Below are 23,791 nucleotides of genomic sequence, written 5' to 3'. Positions count from 1 at the left end.
TGCAATACTCAGATTCCTAACAGATGTGCTAAGTTGAGCAGATCGGTAGTGTCATGTAGCTTGGTTCCTTTGTCATGTTAGACTCATCTTGACCAGGACACACATCCAAGTTAATGCATCCAATGCATTTTTCTTTATTTTTAATATTTATGCTCTTCTAAATAATCCAGGTGCTTATGGTTGTTTGAGGAAAGAAAGTGAAAGTAAAAGTCATTCAGTCGTGTCCGACTCCTTGAGACTCCATGGACTATACAGTCCATGGAATTCTTTAGGCCAGAATACTGGGGTGGGTAGCCTTTCCCTTCTCCAGGGGATCCTTCCAATTCAGGATTTGAACCCAGGTCTTCCTCATTGCAGGTGGATTCTTTACCAGCTGAGGTATCAGGGAAGCCCTAATAGCTTGTTTGAGGAATGGGATAAGTATTACAGAGGGCCAGGCATGAGGAAAGTTCAAAACAAAGTATAATTTTTAATCGAAGCACCCACACTCATGTGTCTGCCCCTTATAATCCCTTGAAGGTCTTAAGAGCAAAATCAGAGGTTTTCCTGAGAAGAAGAAATTCTGCCCGGAAACTCACATAGGACTCTGCCTGAATTTTCAGCCCTGTGGCCTGTCCTACACTTTTCAGACTTGTTAGCCTCTACAGTTGTGTGAGCCAGTTCCTTAAAACAAATCTTTCTTTGTGTATCCAATTGGTTCCATTTCTTTGGAGAACACTGACTAATGTATAATAGCTCACAAATTCAGGGAACACTCTGGATAAAGAGGCACTAGACAACTCAGTTTATTTAAATGTAAGTAATAGGCAAAATAGAGTTAGGTTTCATTTCAGTTCAGTTGCTCAGTCATGTCCGACTCTGCGACCCCATGAATTGCGGCACGCCAGGCCTCCCTGTCCATCACCAACTCTGGGAGTTCACTCAAACTCGCATCCATCGAGTCGGTCATGCCATCCAGCCATCTCATCCTCTGTCGTCCCTTCTCCTCCTGCCCCCAATCCCTCCCAGCATCAGTCTTTTCCAATGAGTCAACTTTTCGCATGAGGTGGCCAAAGTACTGGAGTTTCAGCTTTAGCATCATTCCTTCCAAAGAACACCCAGGACCGGTCTCCTTTAGAATGGACTGGTTGGATCTCCTTGCAGTCCAAGGGACTCTCAAGAGTCTTCTCCAACACCACAGTTCAAAAGCATCAGTTCTTCGGCGCTCAGCTTTCTTCACAGTCCAACTCTCACATCCATACATGACCACTGGAAAAACCATAGCCTTGACTAGATGGACCTTTGTTGACAAAGTAATATCTCTGCTTTTCAATATGCTATCTAAGTTGGTCATAACTTTCCTTCCAAGGAGTAAACGTCTTTTAATTTCATGGCTGTAATCACCATCTGCAGTGATTTTGGAGCCCAAATATATAAAGTCTGACACTGTTTCCACTGTTTCCCCATTTATTTCCCATGAAGTGATGGGACCAGATGCCATGATCTTAGTTTTCTGAATGTTGAGCTTTAAGCCAACTTTTTCACTCTCCTCTTTCACTTTCATCAAGAGGCTTTATTCAAATGATATCCCATTTAACTTCTAGATATCTCCTACTGGTGGTGGATTAGTCACTAAGTTGTGTCCGAGTCTTGCGACCCCATGGATTGTAGCCTGCCAGGCTCCTCAGTCCATGGGAATTCCCAGACAAGAATACTGGAGTGGGTTACCATTTCCTTCTCCAGGGGATCTTCCCAACCCAGGGATCAAACCTGGGTGTCCTGGATTGCAGGTGGTCTCCTACATTGCAAATGAATTCTTTACTGACTGAGCCACCAGGGAAACCCTGAATGTAATCAGTTTCATTCCTTGCATAGTTAATCCAGTCCAAGCAACCCTTCTCTCAAATGGACAAGTAAAATAGCCTCATAAGTAGTTTACTGGCTTCCAGTCAGCATCGTCATATCTCTCCCCTCTTACCACATGATCAAGGACAATGTGAAATGCTATCCAATCCCAATCATATTTACCACCCACCCCTTTGAAGGATATTTGTGGTCTAGTTTGTCTTCTCTGGGATCTTTTTATATTGTTGGTTCCCCTCTTGTTCTGACCACACAGACCTCTTCAAGTCTTTTCTACTTGAAATATTTCATTCCTCTGGAAAACATTTAGTGGTGTTCCTTGGTGGCTCAGATGGTAAAGAATCTGCCTGCAATGCAGGAAACCCAGGTTCGATCCCTGGGTTGGAAAGATGCCCTGGAGAAGGGAATGGCAACCCACTCCTGTATTCTTGCCTAGGAAATCTCATGGACAGAGGAGGCTGGTGGGCTACAGTCCATGGGGTTGCAAAGAGTTGGATACGACTGGACGATGAACACTTTCACTTTTACTTTTTCAAGCATAAAGTGGCTCTCCACGTCTGGGAGAACTTTGCATCATTCTTCAGAGAAGCTCTCCTGGCACTAGTTTAGGGGAGATATTCCTAACCTTGACCAGACCTAATCCCATTATTCATATGCTTTCACAGCATCTTGTAGCTCTCCTTTGTAGCAGTTACCACAACTCAGGTTTTATGTTTGACATCAATGTGGTAATACGATTAGTGTCTATTCTACTAGATTTTAAGCTTCATGAAGACAGGGATCATGACTGTTTTGTTTACCTTGTATTCTCAGGAAATAGGAGAAGGTGCAACAAATAGCCACTCAATAAATATTTCGGAATAATTTGATTTATGGATTCACATGTCATCCATTTACAATGATACACACTAGAGATATTGGGGTTACATCCTAAACACCTGAGTCTGGCAAAATATCAGTTCAGTTCTGTTCAGTCACTCAGTCATGTCTGACTCTTTACGACCCCATGAATAGCAGCACGCCAGGCCTCCCTGTCCATCACCAACTCCCGGAGTTCACTCAAACTCATGTCCATCGAGTCGGTCATGCCATCCAGCCATCTCATCCTCTGTCGTCCCCTTTTCCTCTTGCCCCCAATCCCTTCCAGCATCAGGGTATTTTCCAGTGAGTCAACTCTTCGCATGAGGTGGCCAAAGTACTGGAGTTTCAGCTTTAGCATCATTCCTTCCAAAGAAATCCCAGGGCTGATCTCCTTTAGAATGGACTGGTTGGATCTCCTTGCAGTCCAAGGGACTCTCAAGAGTCTTCTCCAACACCACAGTTCAAAAGCATCAATTCTTCCGTGCTCAGCTTTCTTCACAGTACAACTCTCACATCCATACATGACCATTGGGAAAACCATAGCCTTGACTAGACGGACCTTTGTTGGCAAAGTAATGTCTCTGCTTTTCAATATGCTATCTAGGTTGGTCATAACTTTCCTTCCAAGGAGTAAGCATCTTTTAATTTCATGGCTGCAGTCACCATCTGCAGTGATTCTGGAGCCCCAAAAAATGAAGTCTGACACTGTTTCCACTGTTTCCCCACCTATTTCCCATGACGTGATACTCTGATGTAATTTATAAGTTAATATTTAAATTAAAAGAAGCAAAGAGAAATACTTTTTTTATTCAATTTTATGCAATAAATCACAAATGTAAGTTTCATGCATATAAGATGCCATGAATCTCAGTAAGTTTTCACTTGTTTTTTTCTGTGAAATGTCATGTGGTTTTAGATTATGCTCAGCAGAATATATTCATATAGCTGTTATAAACTTTTGCCTGGCAATCAGTAGAGAAAGGAAGAAGCAATGTAAATCAATTAGAGAGTTGCTGATTCACAAAATGTAAGAGTTTAATGGAAACTTTGGCCAGTACATTAGATGTTATTAAGTGCATGGAGTGGCATGCTTGGTGGATTAGCTGAGTTGGTTAGATTGAAAGATATGGTGGGGAAAACTCGGAGTCAAGCAGAAGCAAATACATGCAAGAAGCTGAGAGTTTTTCTTTTTGTTCTTAAAGCTCAATATTTTAAAGAAATGGTTAATAGCAATTATAAAACAATAGCATCCTGTTATTATAGATAAGGTGTATGGAATGCCTGATAATAAATCTGATTTATTTATTAGTATAGCTAATTTAATAATGTGGTATGAAGTTGTAAAATGCTTATAAAGTTCATTTAGCTCAAATCCCCAACTCCCTTTAATGGGGAGGTACCTACTTAACCAAACGGATGATGGTGGTGGTGGTTTAATTGATAAGTCATGTCTGACTCTTTGCAACCCCATGAACTGCAGCCCACCTGGCTTCTTTGTCCGTGGGATTTCCCAGGCAACAATACTGGAGTGGGTTGCCATTTCCTTCTCTATGGGATTTTCTTGACCCAGGGATCGAGGGTCTCCTGCATTGCAGGCAGATTCTTTACTGCCTGAGCTACCAGGGAGTGGGTGATGGTTGGGTTTATTTCCAGATGATCAGAGAGTTTATTGCTTCCATAAGGAAACTTCTAATTTCAGACAGCTCTGATTTGTAGAAAATATTTTCTCTTTTTAACTTAAACCTACACCTTGGTAATTTCATCCTTGTGTCCCAGTTTTAGATCTACATAGAATAAATCAAATACCTTTCCTGCACATTTTCACCTCTTTCATTAAATGAGAAAGTTGCCATGCAGTCTGATTTTCCTTAGGCTAAACAGTCTTAGATCATTAACCATTATAAGCTTTCTTGATAAGCATCCTTTCTCCTTCTAAATAATCTTTCACTTTTGAAAACTGTTTCCTTAAACATGTTAGTAAGAACTGAATACTCTGGCAAGAGCAAAACACAAAATGCAGTTGGGACTATTACTTCAGTGGATTTAGAGATATTACTCCTATTAAAATTTACGTTATCTATATATGTTTTTGTTTTGGTACAATTATACACAGTTGAGCTTGCATCCAATTGAAACCCCAGGCCTTTACCCATGACTTCCTTTTAGACTATTTCTTCTTTCTCTGTGATTTTTAAATTAACTTTAAGTTTCATGTAAAACTGTTCATTTATCCATATAAAACAGAATCTCATCAATTGCAACTCATATTCCAAGATACTATGATATCCCTAAATCTTCATTTAACTTTATATGATTTATTGATGACTCCTAGATTCGTGCATGTAAAAATTGATACGCATGCCTTCTGTATCTTAATCCAAAATTATGATAAAATGCTGATTAGTACAGACTAAGAGTATTGAGTATACTCGCCTCAGGTCTGTAGCTATCATTTATCCACATTCTACGTGTAACTGTTCAAGTTGTTGGGAATCTATGTAACTGTACCATCTTCCAGTTCTTATTTCTCCAGGATTCCTCCAACAATGCTAAGAGAGAGTTTACCAAAATCTATTGACATTTAATAATAAATATTCTTTTAAAGATTATTTTGAGTACAGAGAACCTTGTCTAATTATTACTTGATGGTCTCAGAAGAAGGTTATGACATTATAAGGACCTAGTCTTTCTCTCTGTTGTGGATCTGCTTTCTTCTGGGATGCACTAATTCTGATGCAACTTGTCTCTATGTGGGAGTCTTGGGGATCTAGGATTCACAAACCTCCATGTCTGCTTCACATATGGCAGATAAAGGGGGCACTCACTCGGTTGCCAAAATTCTCATTTTGTTTCTCTCTGTTTGATCTCTGTTCATTTTTGAACCATTCTTTGTGCCTGAAAGATAAGATATTCTCTGATGTGATAAAGCCTATAAAAAATAAATTCTCCATAGTGAAGGTCAGAAGATTATTTGCTAATTGTATATGAAACTAAATATATTTTTATTTCCTTATTATAGCCAATTATTACAAGTTTCTTTTCTAGCAGTTCTCGTAAATAATGATTCTTTTTGTCATCACTTGTCCCCTTCCTTTTCTCAATTTAAAAAAAAATTTTATCATGGAAAATTTGAAACATATACCAAAGTAGGTGGAATAGTATAATGAACCCCTATCTGTTATCACCCATATTTAACATTGATCAGTTATAACCCCAATCTAGTTCCATTCCCACCTCTTACTCCCTTAATATTATTTTGAAGCTGCCCTCAGACATCTTATTCCTTAATTTATACATATATTATTGTATATCTTTAAAACCAAAGGACTCCTTTTAAAAATAACCATAAAATTATCTTAAGTAAAAAATTCTCAGTGATTTCTTAGTATCATTTTTTAAAATTTTATTTTATTTTTTAACTTTACAATATTGTTAATCGCCATCAGTTTTCAAATTTTGTTAGAATTTTTATTTATATGTATTATATATATATATATAACATTTCAGAATCCAGTTAAAATTACAATGCTCTGACTAGATGATATCTCTTAAATCTTTTACTCTTCTGGCTTCCTTCTCTTCCACTCTTACTATTTTATTCTTATGTCTATTATTTATTTATTATTTGTTTAATTTTGTAATTTCTGTGTTGAAGAACTTGGGTCATTTGTTCTAGAGAATTAGCTGCACTCTAAATTTTGCTGATAGCATGTCCTTGGTGGAATTTAACACTACTTATTTTGTATAAATTGGTAGTCTGACCTAGGGCTTGGTCAAATTGAGTGTCAAGGGTTGTCAGCAGGACTGTTTACTACTGACGTCACACAGTGCCTGGTTATTAGCAGTCCCTGATATTCGCTGTCTAGATCAATTATTGATCCACTTACTTATGGTGATATTTTACTTCACTCATTTCTTCTCTATTTATTACCCAGAGTATTTCTATAAAAAGACACTTCCCTTTATCTTGATTTAGTTACTCTGTCTTCATATGATATGAGAAAGTTAGCATGAATATCTGATTATTTCCTTTTATTCTTCAAATAAAAGATTTCAAAGAATACATTGAACCATTAAATAATGACCAATTAAGATAAAGGTTTCTTTTTTTTACTATTATTTGAATTAATAGTTTGAAATATGTTTGCTGCTGCTGCTGCTAAGTTGCTTCAGTCGTGTCCGACTCTGTGCAACCCCATAGATGGTAGCCCACCAGGCTCCCCTGTCCCTGGAATTCTCCAGACAAGAACACTGGAGTGGGTTGCTATTTCCTTCTCCAATGCAGGAAAGTGAAAAGTGAAAGTGAAGTCGCTTAGTCGTGTCCGACCTTTAGCGACCCCATGGACTGCAGCCTACCAGGCTCTTCTGTCCATGGGATTTTCCAGGCAAGAGTACTGGAGTGGGGTGCCATTGCCTTCTCCATGAAATACGTTTAGTATGTTTTAATTCATTACAGTTTTAATTCTAATTCTTGCACAAATTTTCCCATTTTTGATAGTGGGAACCTTTTGAAATTGGCTCCTGAGTTATTCTGACCCCAAACTTAATAGTCTTTGATAATTTCTCTAGTATGTCAAAATATTCTGGACTCATACAGAAATGAATCAGCCATTTCTCTAAGTCCTATTTCCTTTAAATGCAAAATGGTATATAGAGACTACAGTGTTTACAATAGGAGTGTGTATTGCTACTGGTTTAGACAATGTTTCTAAGTCTTTTCAGTGAACAAAGATAGGATTGCTTTTTAAAGATAAAATATATCATGAGTTTATTTTGATATTTCTATGAGTTTGAAAGTAAGAATAGTAAGGATTTTTAAAAAAAATTATTGGAGCATGGTTGAGGTACAATATTATATAAATTATAGGTGGACAGTAGTGAGTCACAGTTTTAAAAGTCTGGGAAAACTAGACAGCTGGGAAACTGACAGCTGGGAAAACTAGACAGCTACATGTAAAAGAATGAAATTAGAGCACTCCCTAATACCACCCACAAGAATAACAGGTTATTAACTTGGCTTCTTCTTTCAATTATATTACTTTTATTACATGGGAAGAAATGCCGTTCTCAGTGGTGGTGCTGGAAATGGTAAAATGTCCCATAATTTCTTATTTGCTTTATCATCTAACACACAGATGCAAAAATCCACTATTGTACTACTAGAAACAATTTTGATTACTAAAAACATTTGAAAACCCTGTTTGCACTTTTTTTTCTATAATATATTCTACTAGTCATGTAACATTGAATTATTGTGTTTTAAAATCTCTTGGAATGGGTCATTTAACTGAATACATATTTAGCTTTATTTTTGGCTTTCTTGTGGCTCAGCTGTTAAAGAATCTGCCTGCAATGCAGGAGACCTGGGTTCAATCCTTGTGTTGGGAAGATCCCCTGGAGAAGGGAAAGGCTACCCACTCCGGTATTCTGGCCTGGAGAATTCCATGAACAGTATTGTCCATAGGGTCGCAAAGAGTTGGACATGACTGAGTGACTTTTGCTTTCACTTTTATGTTTAGTTGATATTGATTAATTTTAATATTTTTAAAATTAGGAGGATATTGCTATAGTTTCTAACTCAAATATTTTAAAGATACGTTCAAGGAATTCAAGCTTCTTTCCCTGTTCACTCTATTTTGTCTCTTCTCCTATATGCTTACTGAAAAATTTATGATCTATTCCATTATTTGTTTTTAAGATATTTCTTGAATATATAAAACCTTTAAACTGGTTTTAACATGTTTTTGCCATAATTTAAACACTTTCTTAGTTCCCCTCACAACAAGATATCCCTGGTTTTTTTTTGTACTGTCCCTACTCCAATCTTAAAATCAGTCATTTCTCCAAATATCCTTGGTTTCTTGGGGTGGAGAATGGAATTTATAAATCAAGATAGGAGGGCTAGGTATGCTGACTCATTAGTTTTTGAGGTGTCCCTGTCTCTAGGCTGTCTTGGTGAACAGACCTGGGGTATACATATATACATATTTATATCTGTATTTATTTCTATAGTTATCTATCTATATTGAGTTCCATAGATGTTCAATAGTACTTTCCATTTCAATCCAAATACCACGGGATTCACTTTCATTTTCTCCCTTTGAATGTTTGCAATTATTTTCTCTGACAGTGAGAAGCCAGCCTTTCCATATTGTGAATAGGTTTACTCTGTTTTTTGTGTGTCTGTAACCAACACCACAGTACTGCTGTTGCCTCTGCTACCTATGTGACTGTCTTCTTTATCCCTCCTGTCTCTACGTGGGGCCATCTTGTTGTGAGGAAGCTATTCTTATTCTGCCTGTGTTGGGATTCCCCATGCTGAGCCACTTGCCAAAACCTTCCTGTACATGCTACTCAGCACACTCGGGTTCTGAAACTCCATGCTGGTCGCTCCTCTCCCCTCTCGTGTGTGTATCATCGTCACTATCATCAGGCTGATGCTTGTGTCCAGTCGCCGATTTTCCCCTTTCTTGCCACCGTGCCGACGCCTACACCGCTTGGTTCCATCTAATGCCTTCTGGAGCGAGTTGTTCGGGTAGGGAAGAGAAGTGAAGAAATAAAACGGGAAAGAGGAGGGGAAAGTCGAGAACTGACATTAGGCTATTTTTAAAAGAAATGTTTCTTGTAGTGCTGTCATGCAGATCCTCCGTGTTGACATTCAACATGTGCCAATTTTATGTGGAATGTAACTTGAGGATTTTCTGCGCATTATTTTGTTAGATATGATACACTGAATTTTTGAGCTGTAAATATAGTTACCTATGGAAACATCAGCTGAAAAACATTATACAGAAAGTTATGTATGTTTCATAAAGTTTGAGTGTTAAAAACCAAGTGGCATTCTACTAGGAAAATATTAACTAGGGAGATGGCCAAACTTCACAGCAAAAAAATAGTACTCCTTGATCAAATGGAATATTATTTAAGATATATTAGGATGGTCAATGATAGGCAGTCTATTAAGTAATCACCTCATTAATAGATTTTAAGAGAAATCTCATGTCATCTTAGATGATGAAAAGACATTGGATAAAATCTGTTCTTGACAAAAAAAAAAAAAACAATTTTAAAAATAGAAATATATTTATCTCATACCAAATACCAGCATCATGATTATTGGTAAAATACTATAAAAATTTCCACTAACATCAGGGATAAAGAAAGATGCCCACTAATTCCCAGATAATTAAACCTTTTTCTCAGGAAATACGAATAGAAACAGACAGTAAAAAGATGCAGAATATGTACAAATAAAAAGCATAAGAATATAATTATCTGCAGATGTTATAATTGTCTCCTTGAAAATCTAACATAATTAACCAAAAAGACTATAAATAAAAGTAATTCAATAAAGTGTCATAATATAAAATTAATATACCAAAATTTGTTGCCATTCTATAGATAAACAAAGTCAGTAAGAAAAATAATGATGGTTAAAAAGATCCTGTTTATAATAGCAACAACAAAAACAGTACAATTATAGTAATAAATTTAACAAGGAATGTTCAAGAAGAAAATTTATAAACTTATTGACAGTTGTGAAAGATATTTCAAACAAATGAGAAAGCTTTTTTACCTTCTGCTTACATAGGGCTACTCTCTCACAAAGTTTTTTTTCCTCTCAAATTAATATAAATAAAATATTAGCCCCCCCAAACATCAGCAGGTCACCTAACCAATGTGATTCTGAAACTCATGGAAAAATTAAGAAAAAGATATATCCAGGAAAAACTTGAAAAAGAGATGTCACAGGGGAAAATTTTGGTATGAATTACTAATATATGAATAAACTGATTAATGAAATAGAAAAATGAGTCCAGAAATAGATTCATATATTCTGGAATTTTAGTATATGTTAGAGATGAATTGCATTCAACAGTGGAGAAAACAAGTTATTTTGTAAATGGTTTTAGGACAACTGAATAAATTTGCAGAAAAACATTATTTTCTTCTTACTCTGAACAAAGTTCTCTTAGATCAAACATTAAAATTAAAAAAAAAAGAAATATGAAAGTTATAGAAGACAATATAATATAAAAGAGTTATATTTATTAGAGTAGAAGACTTTCTTAAATGCTACACAAAGTCCTAGAGACATTCACATCAGAGAGATAAACTAGATTTCATAAAAATTTAAGAAGCAAACTCAACAACAAAAACTTAAATTAAGTCAAACTACAATTGATCACCTGAGATCCTTTACATATCAGGTGCAGAATGTGAATTTTCATAATGATTAAATTATACCTAGAAATGAATAGAGAATGACTGACAATGAGGTGCCATAGAGGCTGCAAAGATTATGTACTGCATAAATCCAGGGAGGTCATTCATATAGAAGTGAATCTTACACACAGTAAGACTGCCTACTTAAGACAGCCTTAGTCAGCTGCACAGTGGAAGTAGGGTTAAAGAAAAGCAACGAAAAGATACACCGGACATAGCTGTCTTGAAAAAATTTTAGGTTGTTCATTTAAAAACTGAAAATTGATTTTAAAATGGGTTACTGTTTTTTAAAATTTATTTTCTCAGTAAAATTGTACAGAAAACAGTTGACTAACAGACGTAGTTGGGACGTCTATGGCTGTCCAGTGTGTAACACTTCACCTTCCAAGGCAAGGAGTGTGGATTCCATCCTAACCAGGGAGATTGGATCTCACATGCCTTTTGGCCAGACAACCAAAAGGTAAAATGGAAAGTATATTGTAAATTCAATAAACATTTTAAAAACGGTTCACTTCAAAAAAAAAAAAAAGAGAGAAATGGTTACTTTCATGTATTATTTGAGGAATGCAAATTGGCTCAAGTTCTATGAGTCAGTTTGTCAAATATTTATTAAAAATAATATGTGAATATTGAAATTTTCCCATTTAAATTAATTTTATTTATTGAAGTATAGTAGAATATGAAAAGGTAAAAAGATAGGACACTGAAAGATGAACTCCCCAGGTTGGTAGGTGCCCAATATGCTACTGGAGTAGAGTGGAGAAATAACTCCAAAAAGAATGAAAAGATGGAGCCAAAGAAATAACAGCACCCAGTTGTGGATATGACTGGTGATGGAAGTAAAGTCTCATGCTGTAAAGAGCAATATTGCATAGGAACCTGGAATGTTAGGTCCATGAATCAAGGCAAAATCACTTCAGTTCAGTTAGGTGGCTCAGTCATGTCCGACTCTTTGCAACCCCATGAACCACAGCAGACCAGGCCTCCCTGTCCATCACCAACTCCTGGAGTTTACGCAAACTCATGTCCATTGAATTGGTGATGCCATCCAACTATCTCATCCTCTGCCATGCCCTTCTCCTCCTGCCTTCAATCTTTCCCAGAATCAGTGTCTTTTCAAATGAGTCAACTCTTTGCATGAGGTGGCCGAAGTATTGGAGTTTCAGCTTCAACATCAGTCCTTCCAATTAACACCCAGGACTGATCTCCTTTAAGATGGACTGGTTGGATCTCCTTGCAGTCCAAGGGACTCTCAAGAGTCTTCTCCAACACCACAGTTCAAAAGCATCAATTCTTTGGCACTCAGCTTTCTTCACAGTCCAACTTTCACACCCATACATGACCACTGGAAAAACCATAGCCTTGACTAGATGGACCTTTGTTGGCAAAGTAATGTCTCTGCTTTTTAATATGCTGTCTAGTTTGGCCATAACTTTCTTTAATTTCGTGGCTGCAATCACCATCTGCAGTGATTTTGGAGCTCCAAAAAATAAAGCCACCCACTGTTTCCCCATCTATTTGCCATGAAATGATGGGACTGGATGCCATGATCTTAGTTTTCTGAATGTTGAGTTTTAAGCCAACTTTTTCACTCTCCTCTTTCACTTTCATCAAGAGGCTCTTTAGTTCCTCTTCACTTTCTGGCATAAGGGTGGTGTCATCTACGTATCTGAGGTTATTGATATTTCTTCCGCCAATCTTGATTCCAGCTTGTGCTTCCTCCAGCCCAGCATTTCTCATGGTGTACTTCACATATAAGTTAAAGAAGCAGGGTGACAATATACAGCCTTGACATACTCCTTTTCCTTTTTGGAACCAGTGTGTTGTTCCATGTCCAGTTCTAACTGTTGCTTCCTGACCTGCATACAAATTTCTCAAGAGGCAGATCAGGTGGTCTGGTATTCCCATCTCTTTCAGAATTTTCCACAGTTTATTGTGATCCACACAGTCACAGGCTTTGGCATAGTCAATTGAAAGTAGTCAAACAGGAGATGCCAAGAGTGGATATTGACATTTTAGGAATCAATGAAATAAAATGGACTGGAATGGGTGAATTTAAGTCAGATGATCATTATATCTGCTACTGTGGGCAAGAATCCCTTAGAACAAATGGAGTAGCCATCATAGTCAACAAAAGAGTCTGAAACGCAGTACTTGGATACAGTCTCAAAAATGACAGAATGATCTCTGTTCATTTCCAAGGCAAACCATTCAATATCACAGTAATCCAAGTCTATGCCCTGATCAGTAAAGCTGAAGAAGCTGAAGTTGAACAGTTCTATGAAGACCTACAAGACCTTCTAGAACTAACACCCACAAAAGATGTCCTATTCTTTATAGGGGATTTGAATGCAAAAGTAGAAAGTCAATAAATAACCTGGAGTAACAGGCAAATTTGACCTTGGAGTACAGAATGAAACAGGGCAAAGGCCAATAGAGTTTTCCAAGAGAATGCCCTGGTCACGGGAAACACTCTCTTCCAACAACACGAAAGAAGACTCTACATATGGACATCACCAGATGGTCAACACTGAAATCAGATTGATTATATTCTTTGCAGCCAAAGATGGAGAAACTCTATGCAGTCAGCAAAAACATGACTGGGAGCAAACTGTGGCTCAGATTATGAACTCCTTATTGCCAAATTCAGACTTAAATTGAAGAAAGTTGGGAAAAACACCAGACGATTCAGGTAAGACCTAAATCAAATCCCTTATGATTATACAGTGAAAATGACAAATAGATTCAAGGGATTAGATTTGACAGACAGAGCGCCTGAAGAACTATGGATGGGCTTTCGTGACATTGTACAGGAGGCAGTTATCAAGAACAATCCCAAGAAAAAGAAATATAAAAAGGCAAAATTGTTGTCTGAGGAGGCCTTTCAAATAGCTGTGAAAGGAAGTGAAAGGCAAAGGAGAAAAGGAAAGACATACCGTTTGAATGTAGAGTTCCAAAGAATAGCAAGGAGAGATAAGAAAGCCTTCCTCAGTGATCAGTGCAAAGAAATAGAGGAAAACAAAGAATGGGAAAGACTAGAGATCTCTTCAATAAAATTAGAGATACCAAAAGAACATCTCATGCAAAGATGGGCTCGATAAAGGACAGAAATGGTATGGACCTAACAGAAGCAGAAGATACTAAGAAGAGGTGGCAAGAATACACAGAAGAACTATACAAGAAAAGATCTTCATGACCCGGATAACCACAATGTTATGATCACTTACCTAAAACCAGACATCCTGGGTTTCAAAGTCAAGTGGGCCTTAGGAAGCATCACTGCAAAGAAAGCTAGTGGAGGTGATGCAATTCCAGTTGAGCTATTTAAAATCCTAAAAGATAATGCTATTAAAGTGTTGCACTCAATATGCCAGTTAATTTGGAAAACTCAGCATTGGCCACAGGACTGGAAATGATCAGTTTTGATTCCAATACCAAAGAAAGGCAATGCCAAAGAATGCTCAAACTACTGCACAATTGGACTCATCTCACACACTAGCAAAGTAATGCTCAAAATTATCCAGCAGTCTTCAACAGTATGTGAACCATGAAATTCCAGATGTTCAAGCTGGTTTTAGAAAAGGCAGACAAACCAGAGATTATATTGCCAACATATGTTGGATCATCAAAAAAGCAAAGAGTTCCGGAAAAACATCTACTTCTGCTTTATTGACTATACCAAAGCCTTTGACTGTGTGGATAACAACAAACTGTGGACAATTCTTCAACAGTAAGAATACCAGACCACCTTACCTGCCTCCTGAGAAATCTGTAAGCAAGTAAAGAAGAAACAGTTAGAACTGGACATGGAACAACAGACTGGTTCCAAATTAGGAAAGGCGTACGTCAAGGCTGTATATTGTTACCCTGGTTATTCAACTTATATGCGGAGTACATCATGAGAAATGCTGGACTGTATGAAGCAAAAGCTGGAATCACAATTGCCGGGAGAAATATCAATAACCTCAAATATGCAGATGACACCACCCTTATGGCAGAAAGTGAAGAACTAAAGAGTCTCTTGATGAAAGTGAAAGAGGAGAGTCAAAAAATTGGCTTAAAACTCAACTTCAAAAAATGAAGATCACGGCATCTGGTCCTATCACTTCATGGCAAATAGATGGGGAAACAATGACAGACTTTATTTTTGGGGGCTCTAAAATCACTGCAGATGGTGATTGCAGCCATGAAATTAAAAGACACTTTCTCCTTGAAGAAAAGTTATGGCCAACCTAGACAACATATTAAAAAGCAGAGACATTACTTTGTCAACAAAGATCTGTCTATTCACAGATATGGTTTTTCCTGTAGTCATGTATGGATGTGAGAGTTGGACTATAGAGAAATCTGAGAGCCAAAGAACTGATGGTTTTGAATTGTGGTGTTGGAGACTCTTGAGAGTCCTTTGGACTGCAAGGAGGTTAACCAGTCCATCCTAAAAGAAATCAGTCTTGAATATTCATTGGAAGAACTGATACTTAAGCTGAAACTCCCATACTTTGGCTACCTGATGCAAAGAGCTGACTCATTTGAAAAGACCCTGATGCTGGGAAAGATTGAAGGTGGAAGGAGATGGGGACAACAGAGAAAGATGGTTAGGTGGCATCACTGGCTCAGTAGACCTGAGTTTAAGTAAACTCTGAGAGTGGTGATGGACATGGAGGCCTGGCCTGCTGCAGTCCATGAGGTTGCAAAGAGTTGGACAGGACTGAGCAACTGAACTGAACTGATAGTTGACCTATATTAATTTCAAGTGTATGCCATAGTGATTTGATATCTTTATAGATTACACATATAACAAAGCTATTATAAAACATTGACTATTTTCCCTGTGTGCACGTTACATCCCTGTGACTTACGTATTTTATAACTGTGCATTTTTACCTCTAAGCCCCTTCACCTGTTTCACCCCTGCTCCCATCTCTCTCCCCTGTGGTAGTCACTAGTTTGTTTTCTGTTTTTGTTTTGTTCACAGTTCATTTGTTTTCTTTAGATTCTACATATAAGTGAAAATATTTGTTTTTCTCTAATTTATGAAGTATAATATCCTCCAGGTTCATCCATGTTGTTGCACATGGTAAGATTTCATTCTTTTTTATGTCTGAGTAATATTCTATTATATATATGTATATGCCACATCTTCTTCATGTGTTGATGGCCACTTAGCTTGCCTCCGTATCTTGGTTATTAAAAATAATTCCATTCCTAGGTATTCATTCAAAGAAAATAAAAACACTAATTTGAAAATATACATGCACCCCAGTGCTCATCACAACACTCTGTGTAAATATCTTTTGATTGGGCAATCCTGTTTTTCAGAATTTATCCCATGAGTATATTTATATATGTCCCAAATGACATCCATTCAAAGATGCATTACATTATGGTCTGTAATAGCACAGAATGAGAACAACTTAAACATTTTCAACAAGGATTGATAGATAAATTAATGAAAATACTATGACTATTAAATGGAATATTATATTGCACCAAAGAGTGAATTGTCCCTGTAGGTATTAATATGAAATAATTTTTTATTTATCTCTTCATGCACATATCTGTCTTTGTATCTATCAATCTGTTTACCTACCTATAATCAATCTATTGCCTATTATCTATTCCTATTTTTATATTTTCTATGTATATGTAAGTGACAAAAGATTTAGAATAGGAAAGTCATCATTCATATGTGTGTGTTTCTCTTTTTGTATCTATGCAGTGAGTATCTTCAGCAGGCTATACTAAACACTGGAAGCATCAGTTGCCTCCAGGAAAGATGACTAACTGGCTGAGACATATATATCTATTTCATGGTATACCTTTTTGTTCTCTTTGCTTTTTTACCCATGTGTGTATGATATGTATTTAAACTAGCTAAATAAAAATATAAACAAATTCTTGCTTATGATGTCATTTATGTCAATTGCATACCTTAGATGTAAAGATGCAGAATGAGAAGCTTTTGAGTGACAGAAGAAAAACATTCAGTAGGTGTGTTTATCAAGAATTATCAAATAAATGCAACAAAGTATTACAGAAAATCTATCTGAACCCCAAAGCAACACCTTATACACTATAGAGGATGTCATCTTAAATATTTGCAGCCCCTATTAGAAATTAGCATGTAGTGATTGTTGTCCTTCAGTTGCTCAGTCGTGTCTGACTCTTTGCAACCCCATGGACTGCAGCACACCAGGCTTCCCTGTCCTTCACCATCTCTTGAAGCTTGTTCAAACTCTTATCCATTGAGTCTGTGATACCACTCAACCATCTCTTCCTCTGTCATCCCCTTCTCCTCCTGCCTTCAATCTTTCCCAGCATCAGGGTCTTTTCTAATGATAGCATATAGTGATAGCTCTTTCTAAATAAAAAAGAGTAAAGTAACGATATTGATTTGAAATAAATTTAAACAAAAACAACCAAATGTGCCCATACAAATGGCAAGAGTCCCAGGGAGAAGATTGAGATTATGCTATTAACCTTGTTTCCTCCTTTGTGCTTTCAGAACATCTGTTAAAGAACATACTTTTCTTTTTATTTTATTATGTTATAGTTTGTTTTTACTGGAATTAATTTTTGTGGATTGAAACTCTGCTCTGCCAGTTACTAGGTACATGAACTTTCAGAGTTTTCTCAACCTCCTTAAGCCTCAGTTGCTTCATGTATAAAATGGTGAAAATAGTAGACCTTGCCTCTAGAGTAAATGTATATAAAATGTAGATTTATATAAAATATAATATGATAATAAACTATCAATATGTTTGCTTCCTTGCACTCTTTACTTCTTTTCCTGTCTTTGTTTCTTTTACCTATGTACTACTACTACTACTAAGTCACTTCAGTCGTGTCCGACTCTGTGTGACCCCATAGACGTCAACCCATGAGGCTCCCCCATCCCTGGGATTCTCCAGGCAAGAACACTGGAGTGGGTTGCCATTTCCTCTCCAATGCAGGAAAGCGAAAAGTGAGAGTGAAGTCACTCAGTCGTGTCCGACTCTTAGCGACCCCGTGGACTGCAGCCCACCAGGCTCCTTCATCCATGGGATTTTCCAGGCAAGAGTACTGGAGTGGGGTGCCATTGCCTGTGTTGTTTCCTATATTCCTTGTTTCCTCCCGTCCTTCCTTCTTTTTTCCCTTTCTCTTCATGTATTTATTTACCTCTCTCCTACATTATCCAAGTATATTTTGGAATAGTCCACAAATCACAGGATACAGCCGTTGTAGCCTAGTTAGCTCATTCCCATCTCCTATGATAGGCTTTGTGTGGGTAGGATCAGGTCCGAAGCTCTTCTCTATTGTTCTGGGTTCCAGAGCCCTGTGTCTGCACTCCTCCACTCACTTGAGTCACCCTTCCTGACACACTGGGGCCCTCTGGCCACACTCTCCTGCCTTTTCACTCTAGCAGCAGCCAGTTGCCAGGCTACTTTGTCTCCCAGTGGTCATCAGTCTGACTGCAGTCCAACTTCTCACTGATATTTCACAGCTGGATATTCCTGCCTTGCCTCTGAGCAAATTCACATAAAAGGGGTCATTAGAGGCTGAGAAGGAGCACACTCTACAGAGAAGTTTGAATACTTAACAAAAGTAAGACATTAATTCTTCCATTTATACTCCAGAAAATAATTCCTTTATAGCATAGTCATGGTCACTCATATCCAGCAACACTGTCACTACCTATCTTTTGACACAGTTCAAGCCCCAACAACTTAAGTCTTTTCTTATCCACAAAGATGGCAAACTTCCTCCCATTCTGCTAAAGGCCAGTTTTTCTGCCTTCCCCAGGGCCAGTTACATAATTTGTGTTCACTTAAATATCAGAATTCACTCACATGGTACTATGGTGAACATGCCCAAACCACACAGTTCAGAAGTTAGGCATCTCTGCTGCTGCTACTGCTAAGTCACTTCAGTTGTGTCTGACTCTGTGCGACCCCATGGATGGCAGCCCACCAGTCTCCTCTGTCCCTGGGATTCTCCAGGCATGAATACTGGAGTGGGTTGCCATTTCCTTCTCCGATGCATGAATGCATGCTAAGTCGCTTCCATCATGTCCGACTCTGTGCGACCCTATGGACAGCAGCCCACCAGGCTCCTCCGTCCACAGGATTCTCTAGGCAAAAATAAGGAAGCTGCTTTCTCTAGAAGTGCCTGTCTGTGGAAGTGCCTGATCTGTATGATTTCTGCAGAGAGCCTCAGAGGATGCAGTCATGGAGGGCACAGCAAATGAAGAAGTGTTTAGGAGCAAGGACAAGCTGCTGAACCAGACCAGCCTGGGATGAAAGCAGACTCCTGCTTTCTGGAGGGGAGGAGAAGGAGGAGGGCCCTTTGACTGGAGGATGAACAAAGCCATGTAATGAGGAAATTACCAGTTCTCCAGTTCTGGTAATGGGACCCAGAGGATATTAAAAGCTGAAAATGACTACATTTTTAGACAGAGTATATTCAGCTGAACTTTTCTAAGTTAGGGAAACAGAAAACAGATAACATTTTGTGCATTATCTTTATCTCATTTATTTAAAACCAAGTCATATGGGACTAAAAATTAATTAGAAGAGTAAACTTATTGTGATGAAAACCATGTAATATATTTCTAGACCAAATATTAAAAATAAACTGAATTATATGGGCTAAATATTTTTTATTACAGAGAATAATGGGTTTTAAAGAAATGGTTCCTGTAAGAGTGGCAAGAATTCAAGGGTGTTGGACGCAACACCTGGTGATCTTTTTAATTTCCTTCCTAAGAGTTGTTCCTCAGTGCGTGACCCTACTATCAGGTGAGTGGCTGTATTATCACTCAAATTAGTGTCTTTAAATTAATTAGCTGGAGTCAGTGTTTTACAGCCCCATTAGAATTCTAACTAGTTTATCTTTAGTTGTATTTTTAATGTTTAGATAATGGATAAGCAACACTAGTAAATAATCTAGTAATATACTCTGAGTCAAAGATAAAAAAAAAACACAGACTTCAAACAATTAAATCACATTTTTATTTACTTATTCTTATTTGCTATGTGTATGTCAGAGAATTCTCTGAGATAATGTCTGTTAGAAATATGTCAACTCTTGGGCCAAAGAACTAAATAGACATTTCTCCAAAGAAGACATACAGATGGCTAACAAACACATGAAAAGATGCTCAACATCACTCATTATCAGAGAAATGCAAATCAAAACCACTATGAGGTACCATTTCACACCAGTCAGAATGGCTGCAATCCAAAAGTCTACAAGTAATAAATGCTGGAGAGGGTGTGGAGAAAAGGGAACCCTCTTACACTGTTGGTGGGAATGCAAACTAGTACAGCCACTATGGAGAACAGTGTGGAGATTCCTTAAAAAACTGGAAATAGACCTGCCTTATGATCCAGCAATTCCACTGCTGGGCATACACACTGAGGAAACCAGAAGGGAAAGAGACACGAGTACCCCAATGTTCATCGCAGCACTGTTTATAATAGCCAGGACATGGAAGCAACCTAGATGTCCATCAGCAGATGAATGGATAAGAAAGCTGTGGTACATATACACAATGGAGTATTACTCAGCCATTAAAAAGAATACATTTGAATCAGTTCTAATGAGGTGGATGAAACTGGAGCCTATTATACAGAGTGAAGTAAGCCAGAAAGAAAAACACCAATACAGTATACTAACGCATATATATGGAATTTAGAAAGATGGTAACAATAACCCTGTGTACGAGACAGCAAAAGAGACACTGATGTATAGAACAGTCTTATGGACTCTGTGGGAGAGGGAGAGGGTAGGAAGATTTGGGAGAATGGCATTGAAACATGTAAAATATCATGTATGAAATGAGTTGCCAGTCCAGGTTCGATGCACGATACTGGATGCTTGGGGCTGGTGCACTGGGACGACCCAGAGGGAGGGAATGGGGAGGGAGGAGGGAGGAGGGTTCAGAATGGGGAACACGTGTATACCTGTGGTGGATTCATTTTGATATTTGGCAAAACTAATACAGTTATGTAAAGTCTAAAAATAAAATAAAATTAAAAAAAAAAAAAAAGAAATATGTCAACTCTTGCATGGCCATGAGACCCTATTTAGATGGTTTCACTTGTCCTCAGGGCTATACTTTTTTTCTTCGTCTCCAAAAAGGCTGTTCTTTGTCTAAGAACTGTATTCTCTCAGCCCACACTTACCCTGCCAGTTCCTTGTCTGACTCACTCCTGTCACACTCGTGATGTACTGACAGGCTACCTGCTGGCTCTCAAAAATGGGGAAGATTCTATCCTGTTTAAAATTTAAGTGATCCATGAGCATACTTTTCTTCTTCTTTATGTATTACAGTCGTGCCCAATGATTAGAAAGCATTCCTTTGATACGATAGTTAGGCATGCCCACTGTCACTCCCTTCTCTCATCAGTCTCAACAGTGGGCAGTTTCGTATCATATGACTTGTGCAGTGGAATGTGCTGCCAACGTATCTTCCCTGCCACCTTATTCCATGGACCTCACTAAATTATATGCCCAAGTAATAGTGCTCTTAAGTGTACTTGTACCACTTCTCAAACTGCTCTTTTGAAAATCCGTGTCCTGCTTTCACAGGAAACATCTGCTCCATCCTCCCCATCCTCTTCTTTTTTGTCTGTTTGTTTGGCCATGACATAGCTAGAAGGCTGTGTAGCATAGCAGAATAAACCCTGGTTTGGGATGAAAAAGACTTGATCTCTGAATTTTCCACTTTTTAGTAATTTAAGCCCCATAACCTTTGTTTTTCCCACCTGGAAATTGGAAATAATAATATCTATATCATGAGTTCATTTGGACAGCTTTATGCATTAATACAGATGAGTCTGACTGGTGTACAATATAGTAGTGGCAATTATTGAGGCAAGGAAATTCACCGATTTTTAAAGTAAATTTAGTGTAAAGGAAAGGATCACAGACACAAGTCAGGATGTGACTTCTGTTCATAAGAGAGAGAATGAGGACCTGTCTTAGTCTTGCTGGGGCTGTTATGAAACACCATAATTTGGGTGGCTTATAAATGACAGACAGTATTTCTCACAGTTTTGGAGGCTAGGAATTCTAAGATCAAGGTGCCCACATATTCCGTGTCTGGCTGAGGCCCACTTCTTGCTTTATAGACTGTGTCTTTTCTCTGTGTGCTCAACTGGTGGAAGGCAAGAGGGATCTTTCTGGGATTTCTTTTATAAGGGCACAAATCCCATTCATGAATACTCCATCACCCTAGTGAGCACACCTAGTCACTCACAGAGCCCTCACTTCTAAATACTTTCACACTGGGGATTAGGATTCAACATATGAATTGTGGGAGTATACAACCATTCGGACGATAGTTTCTTTACTGACTGAGCTTATATATATATATATATATATATATATATATATATATATACACATACATACATACATATACACACACCATATTTATATATATAAATATGGTGTTTCAGATGGCAAAGAGTCTCCCTGCCATGCGGGAGACCTGGGTTCAGTTCCTAGGTTGGGAAGATCCCCTGGAGAATGGAATGGTAAGCCATTCCAGTATTATTGCCTGGAGAAACCCATGGAGAGAGGAGCCTGGCAGGACACAGGCCATGGGGTCACAAAGAGTCGGACATGACTGAGCGACTTTCACTTTCATTCATATATAAATATATATAGCTGGTTTTAATGTGTTAAGTTTGATTTGTCTGTAGGACATAGTGGATTCATGAAGCATCTGACTAAGAATTGGATATATAACTCTGAATCTCAGGAGAGGTTTCTGGGCTGGAGAATCATGATTTGTCATTACTACCTAGTGGGAGGTGAAGCTACCAGGATTTGTGAGGCCACTAAGGGGACCGCATGGAATGAGACAAGCAAGGTTCTAATTGTTTAACTCAAGAAGTTTTCAGTTTCATGTTTCAAGTCCCAGTATCCAGGACTTTAAAAAATCACATTGCTCATTCAGTTTGTTTTTCTGTGATATGTGTGGAGTGTCCCCAGATACTAACATATGTAAAATGGTATCGCATTAGGTGCAGCACTTGCACAGTATTACTGGATACCTGACTTTTAACAATTTACTGGGCTTTACTAATTCACTATAAATATTTCTTTGCCATTGACCAAAATAGAAACCATTACATTGATAACTGGAGAAGGAAATGTGAACCCACTCCAGTATTTTAACAGCTTTGCAGAAAAAAAAATGTTTTTAAAATCAGGAAGCAGATTACAATTATAACATTGAAATGTGGAAAATATATGCACTTTGGCGTTGAATAAGTACAATGTACTTGTATAACAGTGCCAGAAAATTTAACTTGTAACTTTATAAAGGACTCCTTCATGAAATGAGAACTATGTATATTTCACTACACAGATAATTTAAGTAAATGTGAATACTTTATGGCAAAAATTCATTATCAAATTTTAGTGTTTCTTAACTAAAATAATAAACCTCTACAGGAAAATTTAAGAGAATAGTCCTTGATTCTGTAGACTTTTTTTTTTCTTCTTCCAATGTTCTAAACTATGATTATTCATTTCCCTTAGAGGAAAGTCTATAAAACTTCATTTGTGGACTGTTTGTGTATGTCAATTATAGTATGTGACTACCCAGAATATTTTCACTGAATCTCTTACTGAGGGAAGTTTTTCCAGGTGAAGTAAGCGGGAACAGAGTTCACAAGACCACCTTTACTTCTGTCACTAATTGTAAGATTCTGGGGTGTTCCACAAACCACACTCTAAGTAATTCATTAGACTCATGAAACAGTCCAAAAGCTGTTAAACTGACATTGATAGTTAATTACAGGGAAAGCATATAGATCAAAATCAGCTGATGGAAGAGATGGATAAGTTAGAGACCAAACACAGAGCT

At 37.7% G+C, this 23,791-nt stretch overlaps 1 long non-coding RNA gene across 5 annotated transcripts in view; it reads left to right on the top strand.

Moving 5' to 3' along the window:
- Window positions 1–23,791, top strand: part of LOC123333416 — a 79,399-nt gene that overhangs the window by 27,920 nt on the left and 27,688 nt on the right. For 2 of the 5 annotated variants that reach the window (XR_006550752.2, XR_006550751.2), the window contains exon 3: window positions 19,577–19,706. The exons of the other annotated variants lie outside the window; for them this stretch is intronic. This is a non-coding gene — a long non-coding RNA (uncharacterized LOC123333416). The remainder of the gene's footprint in view (window positions 1–19,576; window positions 19,707–23,791) is intronic. 5 annotated transcript variants of the gene reach the window in all.

The sequence above is a fragment of the Bubalus bubalis genome, chromosome 1 (assembly GCF_019923935.1).
Source record: "Bubalus bubalis isolate 160015118507 breed Murrah chromosome 1, NDDB_SH_1, whole genome shotgun sequence".
NCBI lineage: Eukaryota > Metazoa > Chordata > Mammalia > Artiodactyla > Bovidae > Bubalus > Bubalus bubalis.
Note: the sequence above shows the minus strand (reverse complement) of the source record. Positions and strands in the feature narration are given on the sequence as shown.